Below are 12,500 nucleotides of genomic sequence, written 5' to 3' on the forward strand. Positions count from 1 at the left end.
TTTTTGAGGAAGCCAATAGAGATGCAGAATTGTTAAAAAGAGCGCCTTCTATAGAAATGACCACTGCCCACTGTAATTAACTCCGTCCATACATCGGTACATAAACTTCAAGAGGAGATTGTCCAAGAGAGATAGGACAGGACTTAAGACAAGAGAGGAACTATGTCCGAACCAGATGAAATCCAAGTCCTAACGAGCTAAGAAACAGAGAAAACCAGAAGTTTGATAAAACCAGATTTTAACCTTCCCTTCAGACAACAAGAGCCTATCTCCAAAATCCTGTTATGGCCGAGAAGAAGAGACAAATTGAAGCAGCCAGCCCTCCCTACTTTTGACAAGAAGTAGCCAATACTGCCTGCAGCCTGCTTTAGTTCAACAACATCATCGAATTCTTGGAAGAAGACCGCTGATGTCCCATCTTGATGTCACCCTTTCTGTGACGTCTTCGAATCCGGTCATCGTGCCAGTTTCATCTGAGCTTCAGCCCCCTTCTGCGACGTTCTCAAGCCTGAAGTCTTCGTACCAGTATCCTCTCAGCAGCTGCAGAAAAATACTCCTCAAGTATTTCTACCTTACTGACTGTTCCCCTTTATATTGATATTTTGATTGATTTAATTTGACAGTTAAAGTAACCGAAGAAGTAAAATTAATTTTCTTAATAAGCTTGTGAATAAACGTGTGGTGTTTTTTCGTGAGTTTCTTTTTATATTTATTTCTCATATTTTAATGGTGGTTGTTGGAAACATTTATTTTGAATATTAAAGAGCCTGTAACGATTTTAAGATCGTAACAGTTGGTGACCTTGCTAGGATTTTCAACAACGTAACCAATTGAAACAGGAGAATATAGAAAGAAGCAGAATGCGTGAGATTACGAAAGATTTGATAGCTTCAGGTAAACTTCTCGGTCTGGATGGCGATGCTCTCCGTGGGTATGTTTTTAAGAGAGAACAGGAAATGTATGAGAGAGACGAATGAGCAGCTGAAAGAGAAGAAAATGAGAGACAGCGTAAGCAAAAATTAAAAATCTTCATAATAGTCCGCCAGGTAGCAGACCAGGAAGTAATACGTCAGGTAGCAGACGGGGTAGTAATTAATCATTGAACGATGATTCTGATAATTCAGGTAAGGGTGCAGTGTTGAAATTAATGCCAAAATTTGATGAGGAAGATGTAACGAAATATTTTATGTCTTTTGAAGAGTTAATGAACAGAGTAGGTTGCCTCAAAAACAAGTGGACTTTATATTTACAGTCAGTCTTAAGTGGTAGGACACTTTTTGTGTTTAGTTGTATGTCTGAGGATGAAAGTGAAGACTATGATACTGTTAAAGAAACTGTTCTCAGTACATACAGGTTAGTACCAGAGGCGTGCCGAAAGACATTTAGAAGTTTGAAAAGGGATGAGAGCAGTACTTAAGTAGAATACGGAAAAAAGTTAGAAAGATCATTTTGTGATTGGTTAACTTCCTTTGAAGTAGATATAAAGAAAAATAATCCCTCTTCTAGTAAGATGCAACATAGTAAGAGTAGTTTTAGAAATAGTAATACAGGGAAATATGATTATCATTATTATTGTTATACATGTTGAAAACCAGGTCATACTGCCAGGTTTTGAAAGAGCAAATGGTAAGGTAGTAGTTCAGAGATAATTTGTTATAGATGTAATAAGAGAGGGCATATAGCAAGGAATTTTACAGTAGAGAAGAAGAATGTCAAGAAACCAGTGTCTCTAGTTAATAATCTTGCGTCAAGCAGAAATGACATTATGAAAGAAACCAGGAAATTTTACGGAGATTTTATGTCTGAAGGGGTAGTTTCTTCTCTTGAAGGAGGGGATTCGAGAGAAGTTGTCTTGCTTAGGGACACCGGAGCAGCCGTTTCCCTTATTAGGAGAGTGTGTGCCAACAAGGGCAAAAATCAGTATGAAAGAAAAAGTTATGTTACGTGGGTTTCCGAATACTTGCGTTGTATGTCCTTTGTTGAAGATGAACTTGATGAGTCAGGGATTGTCAAGAGATGCAGTTGTGGACTATTTTCCCGTTGCCGGCGTTGACATTACTGTCGGTAATGATTTACCTACACCCAAATGTGTGAATACTATTTTAAGTGAGGTTCCAGTGTCTGAAATGGTATTAACTAGGTTAGATTCAGATACAGATATAGACTACGGTCATAATTTGTTCGAGGATTCGAACGTGTTTGGTGGAGGCGGTGAGGTTGATCTTAGCAAGTGTGGGGCTGAGAAGACCGACTCCATCGGTGTTGACAGTGTTAGCAAAGTTGATGATGTAGCTGTCAAAAGTAGTGACATAGACGTAGTCGACGTAATGGATTAAAGTAGTAGTTACTGCAATGGTTTAGGTACTAACATTTTGAATAGAGATGAACTAATTAAGTTGCAGAGAGAGGATGAAACACTGTCTCGAATTTATGAAGTGAGTTGGATGATGATCCCGGTAATGTTTGTCAGGAAACCTTTTACATAAAAGACGAAATTTTGTGTCGTTATGTTCGTCCCAAGTCAGCTAGAAAAGAGAGTAAAGAGGATTACATACAAAATTTCAAGAATTACAAGGATAATTTAAGGAAAGCCTGGAAATTAGCAATAGAAAACTAGAGCAACAACCAAGGGGAAAATAAAAGAAGATACGATGTTAAGGCAAAGGAGAGAAATTTCCGTGTGGGAGATAAAGTCTTGGTATTAATTCAGAAAGGAGGTCCCTCATTATCTTATAAGTTCAAAGGTCCTTTTCCTATTTTAGGAAAAAGGGGCAATTTGAATTACTTAATTAGCATGGGTAGACATAGAGCTAAGTGGCTGTACATAAACTTGCTAAAGAAATACAATGAACGCCCAGTACCAGTAATGACTGTCTCAGCGAGAAACTCTGATGTGCTAGCTTAGAAGAAAAAAAATGTAGTGAATTATATAATTTTTTTCTAAATTACCCAGAAACAGTTAGTGAAAAATTAGGTATTTAACTAATATTTTAGAACATGATATTGAGTTACAGGACACTAAACCCATTAAACAAAGTCCGTATCGTTTGGGTACAGAAAAGGCAAATTCAGTACGAAAGGAAATTAAGTATATGTTAGATAATGAGTTGATAGTTCCTAGCGAGAGTGAATGGTGTTCTCCGGTAGTTCTGGTTAAAAGGAAGATGAATCAGATAGGTTGTGCATTGATTTCAGAAAAGTAAATAATGTTTCTGAGCAAAGTAATTTTCCACTTCCCAGGATCGACGATTGCTTAGATAGGATTGGAAATGCTAAATTCATCTTCAAGTTTGATTTGGCCAAAGGTTATTGGCAAGTACCTCTAAGAGCTGAGATGTTGAAGGAAGGGGGTATGACTGTACTTGAATGGTTGGTGGGATTGTTCAATGTGTGTTTTGCGTTGTCAATGGTACCAGTAGATTGGGTTTGTGCGTGTACTGTACCACTATATAAGGGTAAGGGAGATGTGCATGAGTGTTGTAATGCAAGGGGTATTAGTTTGTTGAGTGTAGCTGGAAAAGTGTATGGTAGAGTACTGATTAATAGGATTAAGGATAAAACAGATAATGCAATCTTAGAAGAACAGGGTGGTTTTATAAGAGGTAGGGGTTGTATGAATCAGATTTTTACAGTTAGGCAGATATGCGAGAAATATTTAGCAAAAGGTAAGGTGTATGTTGCGTTTATGGAACTGGAGAAAGTGTATGATAGAGTTGATAGGGAAGCAACGTGGAATTTGATGAGGTTTTATGGAGTGGGTGGAAGGTTGTTGCAAGCAGTGAAAAGTTTCTACAAAGGTAGTAAAGCATTTATTAGGATAGGAAATGAAGTGAGCGATTGGTTTCCGGTGAGAGTGGGGCTGAGACAGGGCTGTGTGATGTCGCCGTGGTTGTTTAACTTCTATGTTGATGGAGTGGTGAGAGAGGTGAATGCTCGAGTGCTGGGACGAGGATTGAAACTGGTAGACGAGAATGACCATGAATGGGAGGTAAATCAGTTGTTGTTTGCGGATGATACTGTACTGGTTGCGGACACAGACGAGAAGCTTGGCCGATTAGTGAAAGAATTTGGAAGGGTGTGTGAAAGAAGGAAGTTGAGAGTTAATGTGGGTAAGAGTAAGGTTATGAGATGTACGAGAATGGAAGGTGGTGCGAGGTTGAATGTCATGTTTAATGGAGAGTTACTTGAGGAGGTGGATCAGTTTAAGTACTTGGGGTCTGTTGTTGCAGCAAATGGTGGAGTGGAAGCAGATGTACGTCAGAGAGTGAATGAAGGATGCAAAGTGTTGGGGGCAGTTAAGGAAGTAGTAAACAATAGAGGGTTGGGCATGAATGTAAAGAGAATTCTGTATGAGAAAGTGATTGTACCAACTGTGATGTATGGATCGGAGTTGTGGGGAATGAAAGTGACGGAGAGACAGAAATTGAATGTGTTTGAGATGAAGTGTCTAAGGAGTATGGCTGGTGTATCTCGAGTAGATAGGGTTAGGAACGAAGTAGTGAGGGTGAGAACGGGTGTAAGAAATGAGTTAGCAGCTAGAGTGGATATAAATGTGTTGAGGTGTTTTGGCCATGTTGAGAGAATGGAAAATGGCTGTCTGCTAAAGAAGGTGATGAATGCAAGAGTTGATGGGAGAAGTATAAGAGGAAGGCCAAGGTTTGGGTGGATGGATGGAGTGAAGGAAGCTCTGGGTGATAGGATAGATGTGAGAGAGGCAAGAGAGCGTGCTAGAAATAGGAATGAATGACGAGCGATTGTGATGCAGTTCCGGTAGGCCCTGCTGCTTCCTCTGGGGCCTTGGTTGACCGCGGAGGTAGCAGCAGTAGGGGATTGAGCATTATGAAGCTTCATCTGTGGTGGATAACGGGGGAGAGTGGGCTGTGGCATCCTAGCAGTACCAGCCAAACTCGGTTGAGTACCTTGTCAGGCTGGGAGGAACGTAGAGAGGAGAGGTCCCCTTTTTTGTTTCCTTTGTTTGATGTCGACTACCCCCCAAAATTGGGGGAAATGCCTTGGTTTATGTATGTACCTCTAAGCAGACGCGCAAGGAAAATAGCCGCTTTTATAACACCGTTCGGTAGTTATGAACCTAAAGTAATGCCTTTTGGGTTAAGAAAAGCAGCCAGTACTTTCCAAAGGTTAATAAATACATTTTTGGATGGTATTGATAACTGTGTCGTGTATTTAGATGATCTTGTTATATTTTCAGAAACTTAGGAAGAACATTTACGAAATTTAGCTAAAGTCCTGACAGCCTTTTAAAAGGCAAACCTTGTATTAAATTTAAAGAAATACGAATTTGGGAAAACCTCTATCACTTATTTAGGGCATGAAGTCGGTCTCTAAGATTTGTCCTAAAAGTGGGAACACAGAAGCTATCATCAATTTCCCAATCCTAACAACTAAAAAGCAGGCCATGAGATTTCTCGGGATGGTTTCATATTTCCATAGATTTGTAACCAATTTTTCAGAAATAAGCGCTCCCGTAACTAATCTTTTTAAGAAGGGACAAAGTTTTGTATTTGATGGGGAATGTTTAAAAGCTTTCAATAAATTAAGGGTCGCAATGCTTCACGAGCCAGTTCTGTTGTTACCTGATTTTAGCAAGAAATTCAATTTAGCGATCGAAGCTAGTGACATTGGTATAGGAGGAGTGTTGTTGCAAGAAGTGAATGGGAAGAAGCACCCAGTCGCATATTATTCAAAGAAACTGAATGAAGCTCAACAAAATTATTCAACTATTGAGAAGGAATCGTTTAGTTTCGTTTCAGCCTCTCAGCAATTTGAGATTTATGTACGTAGCAATCCTGTTTTAACTGTGTATACAGATCACAATCCGTCAGTTTATTTGGAAAGATTTAAGATTAAGAATAAACGTCTCTTGCGTTGGAGTTTAGAGTTACAAGATTATAATCTGAAGATAATTCATATTGTGGAGGATTAATTTTTGTTTTATTTTTATTTTTTGTTTGCCAAATCGAGAGAGAGAGAGAGAGAGAGAGAGAGAGAGAGAGAGAGAGAGAGAGAGTGTGTGTGTGTATCGATTGTTTGTTGTGAGACTGTTGGTTTAAATGAGATTGTTTGTTTATGTTTTAGTTAGGTTACGACAGTGGTGAATGTCTTGGGTGAATGCTTATTTTGATTTTGACTGCAGCTAGAGGCTGGTGTGAATGCTGGACTATTATTATTATTTTTTATTACCAGCGTGGAAGTGTTTATTTATTTAAAAAGTAAGTACAGTTTTGTTTATCTTTGCTTGTCGTGATTGTGGATGATAGAAACAATTTATTATTTATCTTTGATTATAGTGCGATAGTTTAGTTAGCTAGGAGTGTTCATAAGAGTTTTTCTTTTTTTATATTGGCAGGCCGTGATTCCTCCTTTGAGAGATAATTCACTGTTGATGACCTGGCCTGGAACTGATCATATTTAGACTTCTTTTTGGATTGACGATTGTCGATGACCTGGCCTGTTTATCAAGATTGTGTATGATGATGATGACGATGATGATGATGATGATGATGATGATGATACTAACACCTGTGACTCAAGGAGTTGAGGCTGTTATGGCAAATTAAGAGAGACTCCTGTTTACCATATAGTGGTAGTTTGCCTATAAAAGATTGTTGGCCCTTGTGTGGACGAAGGTGTTCACTCAGAAATATATAAAAACATTTCTGTTTATGTTTGTGGTTGTGGTAAATTTAAGTTAAGTTTTGTCCGTGTTTATTTTTAAGCTTTATTTATTTTGAGGGTTTATTTGATTGTGGATGGTTTTGGTTTAAGCATTTTGTATTAAGAAATATAGTATTAGGGTTATGTTTTATTTTCATTTCCCTTCTGTCCAAGAGTCCAGTTGATAACGTAAGGGGAAAGTTTGTGTTGCAGAGACAATTGTCTGGTAGAGTGATTCAGGGTGTGGGGGTTGTTGTTGCATCATCCCGCCACATTATTTCGGCGCCCGAACAGGGACTGCAGAGGTGGGACTGATAGCTGGACTCTTCGACAAAGGATTGATAGGATACGAATTTAGAATTAAGACAGAAAAAAATGGAAGAACATATAAGGGTTTTGAAGGAGGAACTGCGGTTGATTAAGGAGCGTGAGGAGAAGTTGTCTGTAGAGAGAGAGAGAGAAATTGTTGCGTGAGAATGCGAGGTTGGGTTGTGAGAATGAGGAGATGCGAAAAGAACTGAAAGCACTAAAGGGAAATATCAGGGAGTGCATGCTAATCCGCCTGTTTTGAGATTACGTATGAAAGAACCATTTGAGATGTTTGTGATTGATTGTGTTTCGTTGCCTGTGAGTGCGAGGGGACAAGTGGGAATGATTATTATGGTAGATCACATGAGTAAGTTTACGTATGCAGTGCCTATAAAGAATAAAAGGAGTGAGACTGTTGCAAGAATGGTTGGTCAAGTGATGTTGCCGATGTGTGTGTGTGTAAGCCTGCTAGAATGTTAAGTGACAATGGCCCTGAGTTCGTTGGATGGGAGTTTGAGCAGATGTTAAGAGAATGGGGTATTGAACATGTGTATTCGACTCCTTATATCCCTAGTGCGAATGGGTTGGCTGAAAAAACTGTAAGAACATTAACTGAAATTTTGCGAATGATGAGTACATGTGATAATGATTGGGATTTGTATGTTGGTAGAGCGTTGTGGGCTTATAATGTAACAGTGCATAAGTGTACGGGTATGTCTCCATGTAAGTTTGTGTTAAATTTTGAAAAGATAGTAAGACCGAGGTTGGGTGTGTCGGAGGATTATAGAGATGTGTGGAGGAAAGCAAATGAGAGGTTTGAAAGCTTTAAAGTTGGTGAGAGAGTGATGAAAGAAGTAATTGAAAAGGGTAGAATGAATGTAAATAAGGTGTGTGATAAGTTTGAAGGTCCATATGAGGTGTTAGAAGTTGGTTCGAGTGGATTAAGTTATGTTTTGGGTAAGTTGTGTGTGGATGGTAGTGTGGAAAGAGCTAGGGCACACCACAACCAGTTGTTGCGTACATGGAAGGAGGTACCTGAATATATCCAAGAGAATGGGTTGAGTAAATGGTTGAAAAGGAACAAGTGTGAACCTAGTATGTATGAGGAATTAGGTGTAGAAGGTAAACAGTTGGTGTTAGTAGAATATATGAAAAGGAAGAATACGAGAGCTTCAAGTAAGGATGAAAGAAGAGGAAATAATTTTTTAAGTAAAAGTGAGAATAGAAATAAGTATGACAAGGGTGTAAATGTGCAAGTGAGTGTGGAAGATAAATGTATTAATACAGATGAAACGTGGCTGAGTATGAATGATACCTATAGTGTGTGTGGCTTTTCGTTAGATGATGTAAAAGAAAGAATGAATAATGCAAGAGTGAGAGATAGGAGAAAGATAAGTAGTATGAAAGAATCTTTTGCTAAAGTTGAGAATGTTTTTGATGAAATGGATGAACTGTTCACAGAAATGAGTGTAATTTTAGGGCCAGATGAGAACGAGGTAGATATGATTGTACATGATATATTAGATGATAGGGATTTAGATAGGAATAGTGTTAATGTAGCAAATGATTGTGATAAGGAAGAAGTGAATGAGAGAGTATATGGAGGACCAGTTACTCGGAGTAGAGGTCCCGTTCCCGACTGCGACTGGGTAATGGAAAAAATAATGTAAGTGTTGTGTGAGAAGGATTTGACAAAGTAAGGAGGAGGAATGTGGAGGATTAATCTTTGTTTTATTTTTATTTTTTGTTTGCCAAAAGAGAGAGAGAGAGAGAGAGAGAGAGAGAGAGAGAGAGAGAGAGAGAGAGAGAGGTAGTTAGTGTATCGATTGTTTGTTGTGAGAAAGACTGTTGGTTTAAATGAGATTGTTTGTTTATGTTTTAGTTAGGTTACGACAGTGGTGAATGTCTTGGGTGAATGCTTATTTTGATTTTGACCGCAACTAGAGGCTGGTGTGAATGCTTGACTATTATTATAATTCTTTATTACCAGCGTGGAAGTGTTTATTTATTTAAAAAGTAAGTACAGTTTTGTTTATCTTTGCTTTTCGTGATTGTGGATGATAGGAACAATTTATTATTTATCTTTGATTATAGTGCGATAGTTTAGTTAGCTAGGAGTGTTCATAAGTGTTTTTCTTTTTTTATTTTGGCAGGCCGTGATTCCTCCTTTGAGATATTTTTTTGTTGAATTCACTGTTGATGACCTGGCCTGGAACTGATCATATTTAAGACTTCTTTTTGGATTGACGATTGTCGATGACCTGGCCTGTTTATCAAGATTGTGTATGATGATGATGACGATGATGATGATGACGATGATGATGATGATGATGATGATACTAACACCTGTGTCTCAAGGAGTTGAGGCTGTTATGGCAAATTAAGAGAGACTCCTGTTCACCATATATCGATAGTTTGCCTATAAAAGACTGTTGGCCCTTGTGTGGACGAAGGTGTCCACTCAGAAATAAATAAAAAATTTCTGTTTATGTTTGTGGTTGTGGTAAATTTAAGTTAAGTTTTGTCAGTGTTTATTTTTAAGCTTTATTTATTTTGAGGGTTTATTTGATTGTGGATGGTTTTGGTTTAAGCGTTTAGTATTAAGAAATATAGTATTAAGGTTATGTTTTGTTTTCGTTTCCCTTCTGTCCAAGAGTCCAGTTGATAACGTAAGGGGAAAGTTTGTGTTGCAGAGACAATTGTCTGGTAATGATTCAGGGTGTTGGGGGGTTGTTGTTGCAACATCCCGCCACAATATAAAAGGAAAGAATAATGTTATAGCTGATAGCCTTTCCAGAGATTTTTCAGAATTAGAAAAGCGTTTTTTTTTTTTTTTTAACGAATTGAGCCCTTTTTTTTCTTTTCTTTACTGAAGTTTGGTGTTCAGTGAATAGAATGCGTAAGAAGAATGTTTTTCTAATGTTAAGTTGAGGCTTCATGCAGATGTTCCTCAGTTCAAGATGAACGAGTTTTTTCATTACAGACCTTTAAAAAGTAAAATCAGTAGATTTTCTTTTTTTTTTCTTTTGGGGGAACGTGTCATGGGTAGATTCAATACGATTAAAAAGAATATGTTTTAAACAAAAATATCTATTCCTAAAGTGTGAGCAGCGAGATCTGACTACCGTATTGTTTAGTCAAACCTGTCATCACTTCACTGTCGTCAGCATTTTGAAAGTAAACCGAGCCTTCACGAGAGCGCCTGCCGCCCGCGATAAGGGGGCTGCCCTGTATTGACCCAGATGTCATCATCTTAATTAGTGGAGTCAGCATATTTTGAGAAACTGAGCCTGAGGAAAATCCTTGTTTATGATATATGTCATCATGGAAGGACATGTGCTGCCCTTTTGTTACTACTTCACACGTGGTCAAGATTGCATCAGAAGAAGGAGAAGTCAGAGGAAAGTACATGTTAACCTACTGAAACCCTACTTCAGTGAAAACGAGACTGAAGCCTCACAAATGTGTATGGCGCAAACCATACCATCCACGGAAGATGACGACGGATATGAGGTAGGGGCAATAAGCAAAGTGAATAATTTGTCTATCATTCGGAACTTAGAAGAGAAATTAACTAATCTAACCAGAAGCAACAAGAGGAATTAAGTCGATTAATTAGAAGTTTCCCTGAAATTGTCTCGGACATCCCAAAATGAGCCAACCTGACGAAGCATGAGATACACCTTAAAACGATGGAAAGACCATTAAAACAACGCCCTATCGACTGTCGCCGTATCACCGAAAAGTCATGAGAAAATAAGTGGACTATTGTTAAAACACAGATTAGCTGAACAAAGTTCTAGCACTTACAGTTCTCCATGTTGGTCGTGAAAAAAACGGACGGATCTTTTAGGATGTGTACGGACTACCGAAAGTTAAACTCAATCAGTGTGGCCGATAATTATCCATTGACGCTTACCGACCAACTACTTAACAATATCGGACAAGCAAGGTTAGTCTCATGATTAACTTTTTTAAAGGGCTATCATCAAATTCCTTTGGACGACAACGCAAAATTGTTATCAGATTTTATAACCCCGTTTGAGTTATATGAATACACCGTCATACCATTTGGTCTAATGAATGCCCCCGCTACTTTTCAACGTGTGATGGATAACCTTCTATGATCGATAGAAGGAGTAGGCATATATCTCTATGATATTGTGATATATTCATCGACCTGAGAAGAACATCTCCGAATCCTGAAGAAGTCATTTCAAAACCTGCATCGAGCATACCTGAAGATTAACCTGGAGAAGAACAAATTTGGAAAGGAAAAAATTCAGCACTCGGGATTTGAAGTAGGAAGAGGACTAATCACCCTGGTAGTCACAAACATCAAGGGAATAAGGAAAGCATTACCTCCCATAACGAGAAAGCAGTTACAACTTTCTTAGGGATGGCAGGATTCTACCAACGTTTTTGCCTGAACTTTTTGGCTGTAGTCGCTCCCTTGATGGATTTGACCAGCCTCCAGAAAAAATTTGTATGAGCCCGAGAGTGCCAGGAATCCTTCGACAGGATAAAAGCCATATTAACTTCGAAACCGATATTGCGAGCACATGATTTCAACAAGAAATTCCTTAGCCAAGTGGATTTGTCGGATAACGGGATTAGAGCTGTTTTATTGCAAGAGGACGAGGAAGGAATTCTTCACCCTATTCGTTTCATGACATTGAAGCTGACGAAACATCAGCAAGCCTACTAGATAGCTGAAAACTAACTACAAGCGTTAGTCACAGCAATAAACCAGTTTCAGGTCTATGTGAATCGACCACAAAATGAAGAGATTATAGTGTATTCGGATCATAATCCTTCAACTTTTTTTAATAAGAGGAAAAATAATAATAATAGGTTAACTAGGTGGTCATTATGTTTGCAACCGTATTGTATTAATGTAAATCATATATCAGGTAAAGATAACGTGGTTGCAGATTATTTATCTCGGGCTGAATCGATAGATTTAGGCTCGGAATTAATAATCTTTTTTGGGGGGAGCTATCTTACGAAGTGGGTCTAGTGTAGAGTAAATACAGTAGATTATTAATTAATTTATTTGTTTTCACTTGTGAATTGAAGAGATGAATAGCCAGTCCATGATATGAGTTTCTCTCGTGTATATTTAGATTTATTATGTAAATTACGTAAGAATTTCGTCATCAATTTCGTTGTATTTTTCATTCTAGTCCGTATATGTAAATTTACGTTATTTCAAAAATTAACCTTCTATATAACGTTTTGTTGTTACGAAGTCTTACATAATTTGTTTGAGTGTGTTATGTGACCATACAAGATATGTTTTTTTCATATTTTTATGAGGTATTACGTCATGTTTGAGAGAAAACAAGCAATTATTGCGCCAAGTGCTTTGAAATATTCCGAAAAACCAAGTGATAGATGTTACCTTTTTTTTTATTTCGGGGAAAAAGGGTGGGCGGAGCTACCTGAAAGCTGGCAGATGAGTACAGTTTAAGTGATAGTAAGAAGAAAAATAATCCTTCTTCTAGTAAGACGCA

Source organism: Palaemon carinicauda, chromosome 39, assembly GCF_036898095.1.
Source record: "Palaemon carinicauda isolate YSFRI2023 chromosome 39, ASM3689809v2, whole genome shotgun sequence".
In the NCBI taxonomy this organism is placed as follows: Eukaryota; Metazoa; Arthropoda; class Malacostraca; order Decapoda; family Palaemonidae; genus Palaemon; species Palaemon carinicauda.